This window comes from Eulemur rufifrons, chromosome 5 (assembly GCF_041146395.1).
Source record: "Eulemur rufifrons isolate Redbay chromosome 5, OSU_ERuf_1, whole genome shotgun sequence".
Classification (NCBI taxonomy): domain Eukaryota; kingdom Metazoa; phylum Chordata; class Mammalia; order Primates; family Lemuridae; genus Eulemur; species Eulemur rufifrons.
The window spans coordinates 55,613,561-55,634,030 of NC_090987.1; the positions used below are offsets into that span (position 1 = coordinate 55,613,561).

Consider the following 20,470-nt stretch of genomic DNA (forward strand, 5'->3'; position numbering starts at 1 on the left):
CCATGTTCATGGATTGGAAGACTTCATATTATTAAGATGTCAATACTGCCGAAAGCAATTTACAGATTTAATGCAATCTCTGTCAAAATCCCAATGATGTCTTTTGTAAAAATAGAAAAACCTATCCTAAGATTCATATGGAATCTCAAGGGACCCCGAACAGACAAAACTATCTTGAAAAAGAAGAACAAAGTTGGAGGTTTTATAATTCCCGATTTCAAAACTTAACTGTACAGCTACAGTAATCAAACAGTATGGTACCAGCATAAAGATAGCTATATAAAACAATGGAAAGAATAGAAAGCTGAGAAATAAACCCTTGTGTATATAGTCACAAGATCTCCAACAAATGCCAGGGAAAGGGGCATTCTTGAAATACTTCATGGGGAAAGGATAGTCTTTTCAACAAATGATGTTGGGAAAACTAAATATCCACATGCAAAAAAAGGAAGTTGGATCCTGACGTTATACCATATGTATAAAAATTAACGGAAAATAAATTAAAGACTTAAACATAGGAGAATATTCTTTAAAGAAAATATAGAGGGGTCTTGGCAATAATTTCCAGGATATGATATCAAAGCATAGGCAATAATTAAAGTTAACATAGATAAATCTGACCACATACATCAAAATCAAAAACTTCTGTGTATTAAAGGACACAATCAGCAGACTAAAAAGGCAACCTATGGGAGAAAAAATTTGCAAATCATATAACTGAAAAAAGGGTAATATCTAGAATATATCCAGAACTCTTACAATTCAACAATAAAAATCAAACAACCCAATTTAAAAATAGACAAAAGACTTGAAATGACATTTCTGCAAAGATGTACAAATGGCTAACAAGCATATAAAGACACTCAATATCAATAATCATTAGAAAATGCAAATTAAAACCACAATAAAATACCACATCACATCCATTAGCACAGCTACTACCAAAAAAATAGAAAATAATGTATTGGTAAGGATGTGGATAAACTAGAATACTTGTGCACTGTTGGTGGGAACGTAAAATGGAGCAGCTGTGTGAAAATCATTATGGATGCTTCCTCAAAAAATTAAAAATGGAATTACCATATAATCCAGAAAGTCCACTTCTGGATATGTATCCAAAAGAATTGAAAGCAACGTTTCAAAGACATATTTGTACACCTAGGTTCAAAGCAGCATTAGTCACAATAGCCAAAAGTTTGAAGCAACCCAAGCGTCCGTGATTCTGTGATGGATGAATAGATAACCAAAATATGGTATACATGAGGGGACTTCAAGAAGTTCATGGAAAGTGTATATTATGAAAAATCTATGAACAGATTTCAAAATTTTTTGCACCAAAATAAATTTATACTAACTTCTTATAACATGTCTGAACAGGATCTAGTTAGAGGCACTAAGAAGCATAAGACATCAGTTTGAGAAGAGTCCCTATCAGGGCAACATGAATCCTGCTAAAATTGAAGCAAAAACAAACATCAAATTTGTGGTGAAGCTTAGGTAGAAGAATGGTGGGATCACTGACACTTTATGAAAAGTTTATGGGAACAATGCCTCAAAGAAACTAGCAGTTTACAAATAGATAACGTGTTTTAGGAGGGGATGAGACAATGCTGAAGATGAAGCCCACTGCAACAGACCATCCACATCATTTTGCAAGGAAAAAATTAATCTTGTTTGTGCCTTAATAGAAGAGGATAGACAATTAACATGAGAAACAAAAGCCAACACCACAGACATCGCAATTGGTTCAGCTTGTATAATTCTGACTGAAAAATTAAAAGTTGAGCAAACTTTCCACCTGATGGGTATCAAAACTGTTGCAACCAGATCAGCTGCAGACAAAAGCAGGACTTTTAAATGGAAATTTTAAACAAGTGGGATCAACATTTTGAAACATGGGCCAGGCATGCTGGCTCACACCTGTAATCCTAGCACCCTGGGAAGCCGAGGCAGGAGGATCACTTGAGGTCAGGAGTTCGAGATCAGCCTGAACAAGAGCAAGACCCCGTCTTTACTAAAAATAGAAAGAAATTATCTGGACAACTAAAAATGTATAGAAAAAATTAGCCAGGCATGGTGGTGCATGCCTGTAGTCCCTGCTACTTGGGAGGCTGAGGCAGAAGGATTGCTTAAGCCCAGGAGATTGAGGTTGATGTGAGCTAAGCTGATGCCACAGCACTCTAGCCTGGGCAACAGACCGAGACTCTATCTCAAAAAAAAAAAAAAAAAAAAAAAAAAAAAAAGATCTGGAAACATTTCTTTGAAGAATTTTAACAGGAGATGGAATATGGCTTTGCCAGTATAATCCTGAAGACAAAGCACAATCAAAGCAATGGCTACCAAGAGGTGGAAGTGGTAAAGCAGACGTAGACTAGTAAAAGCAAAGATTGGCAACAGTTCTTTGGGATACTGGAGGCATTTCATCTGTTGACTTTCTGAAGAACTAAAAAACAATAGCATCTGCTTATTATGAGAGTGTTTTAAGAAAGTTAGCCAAAGCTTTAGCAGAAAAATGCCCAGGAACGTTTCATGAGATAATCCTCCTTTACCACAACAATGCTCCTGCTCATTATTAAATGAGGACAATTCTGGGAAAGTTTTGGTGAGAAATCACCTTACAGTCCTGATTTGGCCACTTCTGCCTTCTTTTTGTTTCATAATCTTAAAAAAATCTTTAAAGGGTCCCATTTTTCTTCAGTTAATGATGTAAAAAAGACTGCACTTACATGGTTAAATTCCAAGGACTCGGTTCATTATGGATGGACTAAATGGCTGGTATCACTGCTTACAAAAGTGTCTTGACTTTGATGGAGTTTATGTTCAAAAACAAAGTTCATATTTTTAATTTTTGTCTTTTAATTTCATTTTCTACAAACTCTCACATGCCCCCTGTACACACAATGAAAAATTATTCACTGTAAAAAGGAAGAAAATTCTAACACATGCTATAACATGTAAACCTTGAATGAACCTTGAAGACATTATAATAATTGAAATAAGCCAGTCACAAAAACAAATACTGCATGATTCCACTTGTACGAGGTACCCATCATAGTCAACCATAGAGACAGAAAATAGAATGGTAGTTGCAAGGGCCTGGAGAAAGGGGAAATTGGGGAGCTGTTGTTTAATGGGTATAGAGTTTCAGTTTTGCAAAAAGAGTTCTGGAGATTGGTGGTATACCAGTGTGACTGAACTTAACACTACTGAACTTTATACATAAAAATCATTAAGGTGGTATACTTTATGTTATGCATATTTTACCACAAATTTTAAAAAATATGACTATACACTATTCTGAGCTGTGGATATATGAAAGGTTATTTCACCAGTTTCCCATTGAAGAATGCTTTAAAATTCTAATAGTAAATATTCTGGATTTAAATGGTATTGACTAAAACAAAAACGAAAGATTATTAAAAAACTTACCATTGACAATATATTCTACAGTTATTTTGTGAAAATAGAAATGCATTGCAAATAAAGCCCTTTATAACATTATAGGCAATCCCCTCTGTAATGGACTGAATTGTGAACTCTAAGCAAATTTAGCACAGAAAATCTGACATAAAATAAATACTTTAGCCATAATTAGAATTCAGAGGGGCTTTTAAAGATATTTAAAATACATTGGGTCTCAAAAATATCAGCTATCCAAAGTTTGAACTACTTTTTTGTCCTTTCCTTTTCAAATTGATTGTAAACAGTTATGTTCAAAGTTATTTCAAAGACATTTGGGTTAAACTTATAAAATTATTATTAGTTATTGCCATTGTGAATAACAAATAAAACCAAAATTATCATTAAGTATACTTAAGTGTTTGAGGTTAAAGAGAAAACTTATATATAAGTATATGAAAACTCTGAAAATAAACACCCTTTACCTTTTGCTGAAATTCTTCTTTAGTTTCTCCTATGTTTCCCACTATATGCAAATTCCTGGAAGTTTCCTTGGAAATTTTCAATTTTAGTGTGCCGATTGTTTCTTGGTGTTGTTTCAAAGACTCAAGAGCATTTCGTAATTGTTCTTGAGCATCTATATTCTTTGTCAGAGAAATATAATTTCCATAAGCATATGAAACAAAATTATTTTATAGTTACTACTTGATCATAAATAATAAATGATGGCTCTTAAAATATTTTTAGAGGCTCTGATTTTTCAAAGTTTAATCAATCAAAATGTTACCATGTTTACAGTATCCTGAATATCACTTTTGAGTTGGTCCCTCTCAATTTGAAGGCTCTCTTGGAGTTGTTTTAGTTCATCTCTTTCTTGCTTGGGTTAAAATTCTTACTTCTCCTAAGTTTGCTGAAGTTTCTTTTCTCCTTTTCTACAGTTTGCAGCATAGAGCCTCTATTTTCTAATTGTTTCTTCAGCTGTTCCACCTCACTTAACCTTTCATGATCCTGAAATGTTTTCTGCTCAAGCTCTTGGGTCTTGGGAGAAAGCTTAAAAAAAAAAAAAGTAAACGTGACATAGTAAAAGCAGAGCAGTTTACGGTATGGCTGTGTATGTGTGTGTGCACACACTCACACTCACACACACACACACACACACACACACAGCAAACCCAAGAAGACTAAAGGTCATTTCTTTAGACTGCATCTTGTACCAACTCAGTCCTCCAGTTTTGTGCTTCTTTTGAGAGATTTCCTATTTCCTGATTCATTCTCTCATTCTTCTCAAGGACCATCTTATACTTTTGCTCAAATTCCATATGAAAGCTTTTGAAATTTTGGAATTCTTGATCAGTGCTTTTATAATTCGATTGGGCAGTTGTTAAGTCATCTTTAGTTTTACTAATTTCTTCAAGTAAATCTTGAATTCTATTCTCCTTATGAACGACCTCAGAAACCAATTTATCTTTTTCTGATGTTATTATGCAGAGCTCTTCAGATTTATCATGCATCTATGAAAAGAAATAAGATTTAGCACTGTATAATTCATTGAAGCAATTTTCAGGAAAAAATTTCTCTGCAAAAAAATGTCATTTAAATTAAAGAATTGACTGAGGAAAGGCAATACAGTATTCTTATTGCCACATTTCTCTTAGTCTGTTTACCTTCAATATTGTGTTTTCTAATCTCTTTGGGTCTAGTAAGGACTGCATGGAGAACAGTCAGTGAAAACACTTAAGTAGGATGTGTCTTTATTTTCTTATCATTCTAAAGAGTTTTCTAACTTTATTGCGTGCCAGGTATTTTATGGTTTTTCTCAGAATTTGACTTATTTCTTTTCCCTAAAAGCTTTGAATGCAGGTCAGATGTCCCAAAACTTAATCCATGAATAATTTAAATGCTTAATTGTTTGCTGCCCCTTTACCTCATTACTCTTTTGGCTACTACCAAGAAAAAAGAGGTCAAGACTAAGGGTGGGCCATTTGAGGACCAGAGGAATGGCTGCTACGTGGATTATGTTATTAAGTATACTGTTAAATACACTTTGAAAATAAGTATTTTTTCATCCAGTAGCATAAGAACAAATTAAAAGATGAACTATATTCATTTTTCCTCCTAACGAGTTGAGTCAAATGTTTCAGTGTCTATTGCTGCTAGTTTAAAATAAATGACATCAAAATATTTAAGGTACTATGACAATGTTTTTTATTTCAAAACAAAGGTTAAGTGCTTAAAACTGTGTTTACCTCTTTCCTCAGCATTTCTACTTCAGGGGGTAAAGATTTTAATTCTGAGAGCAAATTAACTTCTTTCCACAAAATCTCATTTTCTTTAACTTTTTTTTTCAGTTCTTTTTGGAGATCAGTAATCTTTCTTTCCAGTTTCATATTAGAGAGCAAATCTAGGAAGTTCTGATAAATTAAATAAAGAGCCAATGTTGGGAAACAGATAATTTGTTTTTAATATCTTTGAATCGCCTTTTTTAAGATCAGGCCTAGTGTCTTTGAAAAATACTTTTTAAATCCTTATTATTTGAAGCCCATGGAAATCATTATAAGTACTAATACCAATGATATCCATATCTTAAATACCAATACCAATAATCTTAAAACTTAATATTAAGTTCTTTAAAAAATCAGAGTATAACGGATGTTTAATCCTTGGAATATAGTTGTCAAATCATTTAGGTACATTTCTAGAGGAAGTCAGACTTGCAAAGAAATATTTGAAATTAAAAAATACCGTTTGGAACTTTTCCATCTATAAGGGAAGTGAGTTTTGTTATTTCATTAAAAGCAGATTGTAATTCTTTCTCCAGATCAACTTGCACTTTCTTTTTTGCCTCCAACTGCCTTTGATATAACTGAGTATCATTTTCAATTTGTTTGCATGTACTTGCAAGCTCTTTCTAGTGGAACAAAAAAAAAAAAAAAAAAAAACAACTGCAAACTCACAAAAATGTACTGATCATTACAACTGCTTTATTGTAAATATTACAAAAATTACTTACCATTTTCTCTTTCAGCTCCAGATTTTCACTGCTAAGCAAGGCTGATACTCTGTTGGCATCAAGGGCTACAGTTTCAGCATCAAACAGAGTCTGTTTCATCTTTTTAAGGTCTTCAGTGTTTTCCTAGACAGACGACAAAAGGGCCTCAGTGAAATATAATTTTCATAGAGTTGGAAAATACTTTAGCGAACATGTACATAGATGTTATTCCTAACTAAAAATATGCTAATTACCAATAAATGAAAAGAAATCATGTTTTCCTTAATAAAAATATTTTTAAAAGTTCCAGTCATATTTTTCCAAAATACAAAAGCAATGTATAGAAGTATCATAATTTAGAAATCTATTACTGTTTAATTAAAGGTTAACACAATTGTTGTTTCAACTATGCTGTTTAAGTTCCCTACGTATTTTCATTTTGAGTTATTCTCTCAAACACATGACAGGTGAGTAGTTAACAGCTAAAAATAAGGATAGTAAACCAGAAATTGAATAGAAAAAGACAAACAATGAAATAGAAAAATATAAAAAAAAAGATATTAACAGGCAACTCACAGAAGAGAAAATGCAAATGACAAATACATGAAAAAAATCCACAACTTCATTTTTAGAGAGCAGTGGCATTTTAAAGTGACTTTAGCTTACATAAATTCAACACTGTGTCTTTGGCAATAAATTAATACATGAATGAAGGAATAAATGAATTGAATGAATAAGAAAAAAACTGGGCAATTCTGCTTGCCACATTATGAATGGATACTCCAGAAATGTATGAAAGAGCCTTCCTACCCAGGCTCTCAGAATAGTGTGGTGTAAACTGGTGTGAACCCTTTTAAAGAGAAACATTTGTGACAAATAGATGGCAAAAAAAGAATATAATAGAAGATAACAAAAAGTACTCTGAAAAACTCAAATGAAAACAAAAGAACAACAGAAACTAATAGCTTAAGAGCCCCAGCTAGAAACCATTGCCTTGAAAAAAGGTGTTAAAAACTGGAACCAAACTGATACATTATTGAAGTAATCAGGCAGACTGAAAGCAAATTGAAAAGAGATTATCAATTTCACCACGAGATTCAGTGTTATTTAATGTTAATGTCAAATCTAGAGATATAAAATTCTAAAAAACTACTCACCAAACTGTTAAAACAGTTACTTAAATTATGAGAATGCATTAATATCTGTTAATTAAATAAATTTTATGAAGTCATGTTCCATTACTTATGTATTTTATAGCTTCAGTTACTTATCAATTCTGATATAAGTGTTCACCTTAAGATCTTGACTATATACTTCCACATAAATTAGAATAAAACAATTGAAAAAATCCAAAATTTTTAAAATTATTGCTTTTTAATGGAAGCTTGTCCCTAACTTCCTTATATTTCTTCAAAGAATATGATCAACTCTTTATGAACGTTACCTTATCTGTAAAAATGGCATTTAATTATACTAATAGTCACTTTATCATATGGTTATTGACAAATTAAATGAAATATATGTAAATTGATTACAGCAATGAAATATTTGCTATGATGATGGTATACTATAAATGCCAACATGATTACATAACAAAATAAACCTGATTTGTACCGATGAGTAAGACAAGTCCGTTTTCGTATTTTCTAACTTCTGAGAGGCTATGTATTGCTGTAGCTTCTTAATCTGGTCTTCGTTTTCTCTAAGCAGGTCTGCTTTCGACCTTAGTTCATTCTAAAAGGACCAAAGGAGAGCACAACATGATTTAGCATCTGATTGCAATTCTAAGGAATTAAAAAAGAACTTGTATATACCAATTTAAATTCATAGTAAAATTCAAAGTCATTAATATTTCAAAAATAATTCCTCTATTTTCTGAAATAATGTACAATTAATTATATATGTTGCATGTTTTATAGTTCTAGTTACTTATCAATAGAATTACCAACATGAATTCTCACCTCCAGATCTTGATTATATACTTCTACATGCTTAACTAAATTCTTTTAAGTTGGAAATTTCATGAATTAGTTGCATCTGTAAGAGTACATGAACAGGCAATAGAGCCAACCAATAGTTAATAAAGCAAAAGAAAAAAAAAACAAAACCTCACCAAAAACATAAAAACAAAAACAAAAAAAGATAGCAATCATTCCCTGCTTCAGAATCATCCAAGACAATTAGAAGGGACTGAGAAATCAACTGTTTAAGCTACTATAACAGAGTACTTCATTATTTAAAAATATAAAAAATAACCACCAAAACCCCATAAAGCAAGCAAATAAGAAAAAAAATTTCAATTTCAGCATGACCCCAATAGTTATCTGTTGAAGCTACAACAATGCCAATATCAAATTAGTATGCACCACTTTGAGGAGGTAGTGAAGTGGAAATCAAACTTTTAAAAAATACACTTTTAATAGATTTTTGTTTTTGGCAAGTTAAGTGTAGAAACGTATTGATGCTATAAAGATGTTTTTTCTTCCCATATATTATCCATCTGGCTCTACACCGACATAATTTGTAACAAGTTCTGATTTGGAATCTAGGTTTGGACTAGAGTCGTTTCATGTAGTCCCTTTAGAATATTATTACTGTTCATCAAAGCTATAGAGGTATGGGATTATCAACTATTACCTTGTTGATTTATTCTACAGGAAATATTGGAAAGATGACGCTATCGCTTTATGTTGTTCAACTGTGTAAAAGTATAAAGATACAAGTATTTCTATTAAAGTTGCCTTTCTATCAAAATATCTGTAGCATTAAATATTTGAGTACAAATATGTTGTGTTCAAAACAAACCACAACTTACTGAGGATAAACATATTTTCCCTTAGAAGTATTTAATCTTCTCAGTCAAATGAGCACTTACAGAGTGAAAGCAAAGTCTAATAGTATGTAAGGGATTTAAGAAAATAGTGTCTTGTTTAAACAATATTTTCTGGATGTTTAATTCAGTTCTGACTAGTTTTAGATTTCAAACTAGTAATAATGTTGAAATTCCTATTTTAGGTCAGTGCTGTCCAATAGTAAAATAACGTGAGTCACATATGTAATTCAAAATTTTCTAGCAGACACATTAAAAAACATAAATGAAATATTTTACATTCTTTTTCCCATATTTAAGTCAATTTAGACAAGTCCCATTTCAAGTGCTTAATTGCCACCTATGGTTAGGGGTTACCCTATTGTACAGCGCAGTCTCAGACATTTGTACTAGTTATAATTTAAAGTGGCTTCCATCCTTGACCTTTTCTTTCCTATTTTTACTGTCTGGATAAGAAAATCACGTTTATCAATAAAGAAGGACCAAATAATCTTAACTTTTGAAAACATTTAGGAAGTAACCATTTAGAAAGAAAAACTCTCCCACTTCTCATTGGAAATAGCACCTCATCTTAAGTTTGGTTCTTATATACAGAAAATATTAACTTTTGTAAAGACAAAAGTGTAGTCTCCCAATGACATGCTGCTTAAGTTGCTGAGCAAAGAGAAAGTGTGTGAAAACCAAAAATGATTTAAACATACAATCATATCAACAGTTAACCCATTGCTACATAAGAAAATATTGCAGATTTCAACTATAATTTTCAGCAGGTGAAATGAAATATTTAAATCTTAGAGATTGTGAAAATTATAAAATTAAATAAACCAGATTAAAATAGGTAAATGGTTAAGATTTTTCTTGTTCCTCAGCATGATGACACTTGACCTTTTTTATTCTTCCCTTTAAAATTTACTATTTAGGCCGGGCGCGGTGGCTCACGCCTGTAATCCTAGCACTCTGGGAGGCCGAGGCGGGTGGATTGCTCAAGGTCAGGAGTTCGAGACCAGCCTGAGCGAGACCCCGTCTCTACTAAAAATAGAAAGACATTATATGGACACCTAAAAATCTATATAGAAAAAATTAGCCGGGCATAGTGGCGCATGCCTGTAGTCCCAGCTACTCGGGAGGCTGAGGCAGTAGGATCGCTTAAGCCCAGGAGTTTGAGGTTGCTGTGAGCTAAGCTGACGCCACGGCACTCACTCTAGCCTGGGCAACAAAGTGAGACTCTGTCTCAACAAAAAAAAAAAAAAAAAAAAAAAAAATTTACTATTTAAGTATCCTATATTACTATATTCCCACTTGAAAATTATCCACAGCTTTGATAATTTTTGACAAAACCCTTATAAAACAAGGAAAATGACCACGTGTCCTACTGCCATAATTTGACTTTTATTCCCTTTGGTTAAACTCTTCCCCAAAGTGCAGGTTTGGGAACATATTTTGTTGCTTACACATAGACTTATAGTTTTAGTAACATGGAATAGATCCTTCAAGACTGTTTTTGAACAGGGTAAGTCTTTATTACATAATCTTTTAGGTAACCTTAAATTTTGTGTACATTTAAAAATGAAGGCAGTAGGATTAATTTCCTCCTCAACTGGGGTTAAAATGGAAGAAATGAGGGGATGTGAAAGAAGTTATATACCCTTGCAGTATTTTGTAATCTCTCAGTGTGCTGACTCAATTCAATGAGCTTCAGTTTTCGTTATCAACTAGATATATTAATGATGTGAGAAAAAAATTAGATAAATTGTTGTCATACTTATGCCCATAGTTTTATGTAATATTATTATTGCCAATAAGAAATATGCAAACATTAGATGAAATTTTGGAGTCAGAAGGGACCTTAGTGAGCACCTGGTCTCTATCTCAAGGGTGGAGAAATACAGGAAACTGTGAGAGATTCAATGACTTGCTCGAGGCCTTGCCAATAATTCATGATGGGTTTGGATCTGCAGTGAGTTTTTAAGTAGCAAAACTAGGGCTTTAATCCTGGCAGCTTTGCTCTAGAGACCATGCTCTTAACCATGACACTAGACCACCTCCTTCAATAAAACCCAATTTTATGGATTGAAATCCAACATTCTTTTCATGACATTTTTCACTTTATTAACACGTACATTTTAAAACAAGTTAAATGTAACCCTGTGGAGAACTTATAGACTCTTAGCTCTCTGAATACCATACTTGTGAAATGTAGGACTAACTTTAATTTATAGGAAGAATGGAAATAATAGCTTTGGCACAGAATTCTTTTTTCCCTTAAAAAGAAAACGAGGGTGGGAAAGTAAGCAATGATACTGAGGGAAAAGGGAGAATGTCCTTTAGGACTAGCCATATACAGAAATCTAAAAAGTAGCTGCAAATTAACTCATATTTTAACTATATCAAAGCACTGGCTCATATATCGTGGGGGGTTGGTTCATGGATAACTTTGTAAGTCTGATAACAGGCGTGGTTTCGTGTTTTAGAAAAATGAATATGTATTTAAAAATTTTATGAAATGATTTCATAGTGTCTGTGGACTCTAGGTTAAGGACACATTGCACTAAGAAGTCCCTTAAATCTTTTGGATAATTTGTGATTCTATAGTCTGACAGTTTCTGGATTAGAGTCTCTTAACATGTAGCTTAATATTGATATTGCATACTTAGAAAATGAGTCATATGCTTTATTTCTAAAAGTTCCATTAAAACTATTTAGTATTAGGTATATTAATTTTCACAATAACATTCTTACATGGAGAAAGAAAAATAAAATATGCAAAATCAGCTTCTCCAGTTATTCCAATGTTTTAACTATTTAGGAATATACTTTCTTTCTAAGGAAAAGGAATCCATTAATATGCAACATCCATATATAAAACAGTCAGCTAGATATTTAAATTCATATTGGTCTCAGCAGGAAATGGCTATGCTCTAGGCACATTTATGGCATGCTCGATAAATTAAATATTAATAATATAGGAACTATAAGGAAACTATTTCCTCAATATAAATCTGCCAAGAGGCAGATACACCAAATGCTCCCATAGTTGCTTTTAATTCTTCTTTGTCTTGTGTAAGCACAAGGGAAACAAATATGACTCAACTGTTTTTAAAACAACATAAATGAATTAAATACATTCTCTAAACTCTGTGTACATCTGAAAAATGGCTAGATACTGAATATCTCAATCTTAGAAATAAATATCTTTCAGAGAATACTTCTGAGCGGTATCAGGAAGATGGTGGAACAGGAGGTTACCTGTTTATATCCCCCCACGAGAATTCTGCACCCATTACAGACAAAATGCTTTGTGGGAGACTTTGGATTCAGGCAGGAGGTTGTGGAGCCCCAGACCTAGGAGGGTTGTTTTGAGAGTGCCTAACAACATACAGGTGAGAGATCTGGCAATTGCACTCCCAGGTGTAAACCTGGAAACAGCTTCGTTTCTCAAAGGGCTTAGCTATAGGGATGAAAACGGAGACATTACAACTGAAGCCACAGAAATACCAAGGATGATGAGAGACTATTATGAATAAGTATATGCCAACAAATTGGAAAATCTAGAAGAAATGGATACATTTCTGTAACTTACCAAGACTGAATTACAAAGAAATAAAAAATCTAACTGGACCACTAATGAGACAGGATATTTGGCAAGAATTTTTTGGATAAGTCCTCAAAATCAAAAGTAACAAAAGCAAAAATAGACAAATGGGATTACATTGAACTAAAAAGCTTCTGCACAGCAAAGAAACCAATTAACAGAGTGAAGAGACAATCTACAGAATGGGAGAAAATGTTTGCACATTATACATCTGATCAACTATTAACATCCAAAATATATAAGGAACTCAAAACACTCAATAGCAAAAAACCAAATAACCCTATTAACAGATGGGTATAAGTCCTGAAGAGATGTTTCTCCAAAGAAGACATACAAATGGCCAACAGGTACATGAAAAAATGCTCAACATCGCTCATCCAAACCACAATGAAATATTACCTCAACTTAGTTAGAATGACTATTATCAAAAAGATAAAAGAGAACATTTTGGCAAGTATGTGGAGAAAACAGAACTTTTTTATAATATTGGTGGGACTGTAGGGATAATAGAAGGAGGGTTCCTCGAAAAATTGAAAATAGAATTATCGTATGATCCAGCAACCCCAGTACTGGGTATACACACAAAGGAAATCGTATCAGTATGTCAGAGTGAGCTCTGCACTCTCACGTTTATTGCAGCACTATCCACAATAGGCAAGATATGGAGCCAACCTAAGTGTCCATCAACGGAAGGATGGATAAAGAAAGTTTGGTATATAGACACAATGCACTACCATTGAATTATATGAAAGAATGAAATCCTGCCATTTGCAACAATGTGAATAAACCTGAAGAATATGATGTTAGGTGAAACAAGCCAGTCAGAGAAAGAAATATACTACATGATCTCACACAAATGCAGAACCTACAAAAGTAGATCTCTCGTAAGAGAAAGTAAACGGTGGTTAAGAGAAAAGGGGAGAGGGAAATCTTGGTCAGATAATACATAAATACAGTGAGATAGGAAGAATAAATTTCAAGAGATCTATTGTACAGTAGATGACTATAGTTAATGACAATATATTATATTCTTAAAACTTGTAAAAAGTAGACGTTATGTGCTATCGCCACAAAAATGATATTTATGTGAGGCAGTGGATTTGTTATTTAGCTAGATTAGCCATATCACAATACCTCAAAACATCATGCTGTATACAATTAAAACATAATGTTATCTGTGAATTTAAAAATAAAATTTAATAAATGTTTACATTATCAAAAAAGATAATGAGACTTCTTTCAAAAATATACTTTAGAGTAGTTTCATATTTTCTATCTCTCTTACCTCTTGATCTTTTTTAGTTTTGCTTTCCAGAGCCTCAGATTCATCTAAATCATTCTTGTCTTTTAATTTCAATTCCATTTCTTCTTTTTCTGTTCTTAGTTGTTCATAGTGTATTACCAGGTTATCATAGTTAGTACGAAGTGAGTTCAACTCACTTTCTACATTTTTCTATGATAAACAAAACCAGATTTTCCAATCAGAGGGAATTCATGTCATATATGCTTTGTTTCCTTAACTAAAATTTGGATTAAGTAATTAATTTAACTTTGATTCATTTGGTGGTTTAAGCCATTCTTTTCTTTAACAACTTTCTAATGGTCTACATTTTGGTAAAGTGGCTCATTTAGAATAGATTATTTTGAAAGGAGTAGAATAAAAAACAAATCATAGAAATAAATCATGTTGCCTGTGCCTGACAGGCACAGTTCAACTGGGAAGGTAGGGTGTACATTGGAAAGTTTATTTGGCTACAAATCCTCAAGTTCTTCAGCAATAAAGCTGATAATTTAATTTCCCAAATCCTGTTTTATGTTTCAGATGGCTCTGAATTCAGGAAGGGAAACAGATATTATTTATTGATTTCTAAAACTAATAGTATGGGTTTGAGTATCGCTATGTTTTACCATACTCAAAGAGGCCTAGCTCTACTTTCTCTACTATGATGAGAAAGAGTTATACTACAAGTTAAAGAAAAGCCTACACCAGGGATTTTTTAAAAAACAACAAACCTTTAGAGTATGTCTCAGGAACACAAAAGCACTTTGTCTGTGTACTTTATAGGCATTAACTAATGATAATAAGAAGCACTGCACTTGCATTCCAAAATAAAAATGAAATTTCCTTTAATAAATACATTAGATAACTATGTGTCTTTGAACATGAACAATCTAGACAGTAAACATGGAATCTAAACTTATTTTATTATTTACCGCAGTATTCCTTCTTTCTTAAAGTTTTGATGAGACTACATATCTTTATCAGTATTATCTGGAAAAATGACCCCTCCCTAATGTATTGATCTGCACATTCTATCTGCCTGAGAATTTTGACACTTTTAAAATCAATCTTTTTATCCTCATGGTATTTCCTAAGGCAAAACAGAAATTTCACAGACATCACAGATACCAAGGTCTGCTAGTGAAGAGCTAGAAGCAAAGTTTTACCTATTAGGACACACTTGCCTTATGACATTTTTAGCCTTCCTCTAGATGCCTCATAGGTATCAAGTATAAATATAAAGAGTGAGTGAAGCCTTCTTCAGTGCCACAATTGTTACTGAAATTAAGTCAGAGCTAGTAATGTGCTACAACAACAAAATCCAATCAGAAAAGAATTTTAAAAAGAGGAAAAAGATTATGTTCTATCAAATCATTGAATTACCCGATTTAGCAGCTTTGTTGCTGGATTCCACTCTATTTCAGTTAATGTATCAAGAGTGTTACTGCAAAAGTCAGACTCTGAACAGAGAGATGTAATTAGGGGAAAAAGAAATTTATCCATAAACATATTTATTGAAAATCCTAAGTCAAAGATCTTTAAAAAAAAAAATTCAATCAGAGGTAATAAATAATAAGCTCAAATTAGCTAATATATGCTTAGAGTATGAATGCCAAAAATACATTAACAGATGTGGTCTTTCATTTGTTGTGTGACTTAAGATAACTGGTATGAATGAGTGATAAAATATAAGATCCTTAATGAAATATAGGTAAAAAGGACAAATTCTGAATTTGAAATTTGGTCCCTGTAAGGAGATTTTAAAATGCTCCCCAAAGTAGATTATAATGTTGGAGACATAATTTTGAAACAGATTCCTATGTAAATGCCATCCTTTCAAGATTAGCAATGTTTAAGGTAGATGTTATATCATTAGTAATTTAATTGGATAATGATTAGAACAAAGAAACAAAAACACCTTTCTCTTGTGTGTTTCCCCTATAGTGCATCATTCTTATGAGATGTGGAATTAATAAAGAACTTCATAAATGTTTATTTTCTTAAAATTACTTATTTTTATCATAAATAATCTCCATTGTAATCACATACAGAATACACACACTTTATTTAAAAATCATGTTTATCACATTAACTAAGTTATAACTAGCTTCTCTTTATAAGGAAGCTTTTATAATTTTATAATTACAAGTAGATTCACTTGAAAAAGAACTCACATTCATCAATTTCTCCTAATAGAGTTATAGCAGGCTTATGTGTTTTTGTTGTTATAGTTGTTGGCATTTGAAATCCACCTGCATAGTTTGAGTCCTTCATTTTGTTAATTTTGCCAAGGCACCAAGTAACTCTTCATTTTCTTTTAGCCTAAAGAAAAAAACTCAAAATTATGTCACAGAGGTCTGGTTTCAAACAAGGTAACTAGTTTCTATTTTTGAAAGCCACTCACTTGGTAGAATTTTTATTGAGCCTAGTTTGATATCTAGTCTAAGGACATCCCAAGATCAGAAAATATACTCAAACTTTTCAAATGAGTGTTTAACCCCATAGTATAATAATATGATCAAACTACAGTTTAAATTTCACTTTTTATTTGAAGCGTTACTTACAAGCTTCTTTGGGACTTATTTGAAAGGAAGTTGTTGACTTACAACCATTGAAACAATCTGTCACTAGACAGGAGGGACAGCTGCTGCTGCCATAACCGTAGCGACCCCTGTGGGTACCAGCCCTAATTGGGAAGGAACAGATCGCAGGTAATATCACAGGTAGCCCATCTGAACTTCCCTCAGCAAATAAATCTTTCACAGGGTACTTCCCAATGCCAACTCCCTTCCAGTTTCCTTAGTAAAGCAAATGCCTCCACCAGTGCCCCTCACCTCGTTGCTTCCTTTCTCTCTTGAGACTTGCTCCTTCAGTTATGTGTCCATCTGTCATCTCCACTGACTCCCTCCTCTCTGCTTCACAAATGCTCAAGCCTCTCGGGTGGAGTTTTTTTAAAGATAAATAAGACTTCGCTCTAGCTACCATTTTATTTTTTTCCTACTTCGTTCTCTCTCATCATTTATCCACTGGCTCCTCATCCCTTCAGGGACCCCTCTGTTTCCAGCTTCTGATCCTACCCAGTTGGGTATCCTTACTACTCACTCCGCTTTGCTGGTTTCTGTTCCTCTGCCTGACTCGTAAGTATGTGTGTTTTTCCAGGTTTCACAGGCTCCACTGTTCTCTTGTGCCTTTACTAGGTACATGTACCATCTCATCTTATGTGATCCTCTCAACAACCCTATGGGTTACGTTCTCTTACTAGATCCTTTTAATATATGAGCTGGGTGCCCAAAAGTTTGGAGAAGTTGTTTAAGGTTGTACAGCCAGTTGGTGGCTGAGCTCATGCCTACAAGTTCAGAGCCCACCCTACCACATTGCCTCTCCAGATTATCTGTTGTCTCCAGAACGTACTACGTGCTCTCTCAAGCCTCTCCACACACTGCCCTTCTGCTTGAAATGAACAGCATTTTCCACAGCCCACTCTGCAAAAGCCCAGTCATATAAACGTCCTTGACTCCCATAACCTTTAGCTCAACCTCATTTGCTCCCAGTGCCACCCCTGGACCTTGTCTGAAACTCATAAACCTAAATCTTAGACCTTCTGCACTTACTCCAGTTGCGATCCTTCCCAACTCATTTATTAGGTTAATCCAATTAAAGCTATTTAGCTTACCAGGGACCCTATTCCCTTGTTATACGACTTTCTTCTGGCCAGCTCCCTCTTGCTTCTCATCTCATCATCTTAGATTCCATATCATTATTTTAATTATGTTTGACATTTGAAGTCAATATCCTCAAATTACTTGCCCCATTTTCTGTGCCTCACACCTATACCACACAATGTATACCCAGGTGAATACACTGCGTTCTGAACCTGTATCAGCTTCCTGAGCACTGCCAGAGCCATAAAGCCAGAAGACTGGCTGCCAACGTTAATCAGGTCCTTAATGCTACATGGCAGGGCTCCTCTCCCCCCTGTCAGCTTTCTTTTCCATTACCTACAAAGGCTAGACTATTTCAAACCCTTAGTATCTCTGCAAACTTGTGACTCTACCATCACCTGCCACATCCGCAGAAAACTTAAACTTATTCCACAAAGAAAGTGTACGCTTACATTTATAGAAGTACTGCCTGCACGGAGGCCTGTCCTTTCCTCTGTGTTTGTTACAATTCAAGAGGTCTTTCTCCTCCTATCTAAAGCCAATTCCTTCGAATATATTTGAGACCCCATTTCTATGGGCCATCTCACCCTGTAAGTTGGCTCTCACCCCTACCACATAACTCAAATTACATTTGCAAATGAGCTCCTTGTTTCTAAATGTAAAGAATTTTTGTCTATCTTTACCTTATTTAACTTGTTGGCAGACTATGACACCACTGACCACTAGCTGCCTGAAATATTCTCTTTCCTTAGTTACCGTATTCGCCTCATTTCATTCTTAATTCTAGAGCTAAACCTGGGTTCCTTTATGGATTCTTTTTCTGCCTTCATCTGAAAAGTTATTTCTTGAGATTTTGCCCTTGGCCTTCTGTTATTTTCATTCTCAACATGTTCACCGAACAAGCTCATTCATTCCCATGACTTTAATTTAGATCTGTAGTAGTTAATGCCCAAATCGACTAACTGTATCTTAGCTCTTCTACCTTATTTTCATATATTTGCATTTCCACTGCCCGCCATCTCAAACTGAAGAAGTACCAAATAAAATGTTCAGTATCTCCATTGCTCTTCATTCAGTGTCCCTTCACTCAATGAATACTGCCACCTGCTTTCCAGGAAGGCAAGCAATACTTGCATGTCATTCTGGACATCTCCCTTTCCCTGCCCCCAAATTCCAATCACAAAGTCCTGTCGAGTCTGCCTCTCAAATAGCTCTCCTATTTATCCAATTTGTTCCTTTTCCGGAGCCACAATCCTTGTGGAGGCCCAGCCAATGTGATCAGCACAGCAGCTACATGTTTCTAAACCGCAATTCTGATGTCACAATATGGCTTTTCTTTGTCCCTAACATAATGTCACATTTAAATCCCTCAATGTGGTTTAAAATGCCCCTGCCACCAGAAAATCTTGAGTCCAAAGAATACATATCATGCTGCTTCACAACTCCAAGCATTTGTACATACAGGTCTCCTCCTGGAACATTCTTCCCTAAGCCATCCATTGGGCTATTTCCTACTCATCAGTCAGTCAACCCACAGTTCTTGATTGCCTTCTGTATACCTATCATGGCGGCTTGTACATATGCCTGTTCCTTAATGACTACTTTTTGTAAAAAGTATTACTGTTGCAGGATTCAAGGGAAAGAATAAAAGAATTTTAAGCTTTAAAAAGTAAGTTTGTTGGGATAAAAGTAAATCTATGTTATACCTCTCTTCTTTCCCCATGGATAATCAAGAGATAACTGTAAATTTACTTCCTTTTATTATTACACAAGAAAAACACTAAGATTGTTGCTACTTTTACCAGTATATACTAGAAATTCAGCTAAGTTATTTACCTTCTTAATTTTTTGGAAAATGTCATGAATTGCCCTGGGCATAAGTCCTAAGTAATCTTCTGAACCCATAATAGTATACATTTTTCCCGAAGCAGTCTGCCCATAGGCAAATATAGTCCCTGAACAAACAAAATGCACTCACACAAAGATTTAAAATGAATCTGCAGTGGATAGAACTATCAATACATGTTGCACAGACACCCAAGACTAAAATGTTTCTGCAACACTGAGCGAATACAAACCATTGTAGCCTTGTATGGCAGAATCGATCATTGGTGCTGCTATTTCTTCACACACATTTTTAGTAGTTTCATTACTATGAAAGACATGATCTGCGAAACAACAACACATTTGAAGTTAAACCAAACAAATCAAATGTGTTTTCATTCTGAACTAGTAATTACCCAAAGAAATAAAATTGTCAATCTAGGATGATAAAATATTAAAGACAGTATTTTCTTCAACTTTTTGGTCCTTTGAAAAAACCTCTCCTTGAGGTAAAATGTTTTGGTCCTCAAAGACAAAAAATATACTACAATTTAATGATCCTATGTGTTTTAATAAGGCAGTAGACCACAGTGGTTGCACATGGGGTCTGGAATTTGTCTGGATACAAATTACATAACTAAGCTTTAAATATCAATCTATTACCTCACGTATCATACATGATGGCTAAACAATTTTTCATTTTCAATGAAGCAGTTTACAAAAGCCTTAGTCTGATCTTTAGTAATAAATCTAGTATTAGTGATAAGCCTTCTGTACTCTTAATAGCAAAAGAATAGCAAGCTAATTTTTTTTTTTTGCAAGTTTGAAAATAAATTTATTATAGTAACAATGCAATGATTACAAGTCACTCAGTATTTGCTAAAGACTATGC

At 33.8% G+C, this 20,470-nt stretch overlaps 1 pseudogene; it reads right to left on the reverse strand.

Annotated features, from left to right (window-relative positions):
• The window catches only part of LOC138383198 (centromere-associated protein E-like), a 53,921-nt pseudogene extending 36,937 nt beyond the window's left edge, over positions 1 to 16,984 (reverse strand).
• Positions 16,985 to 20,470: the final 3,486 nt, after the last annotated feature.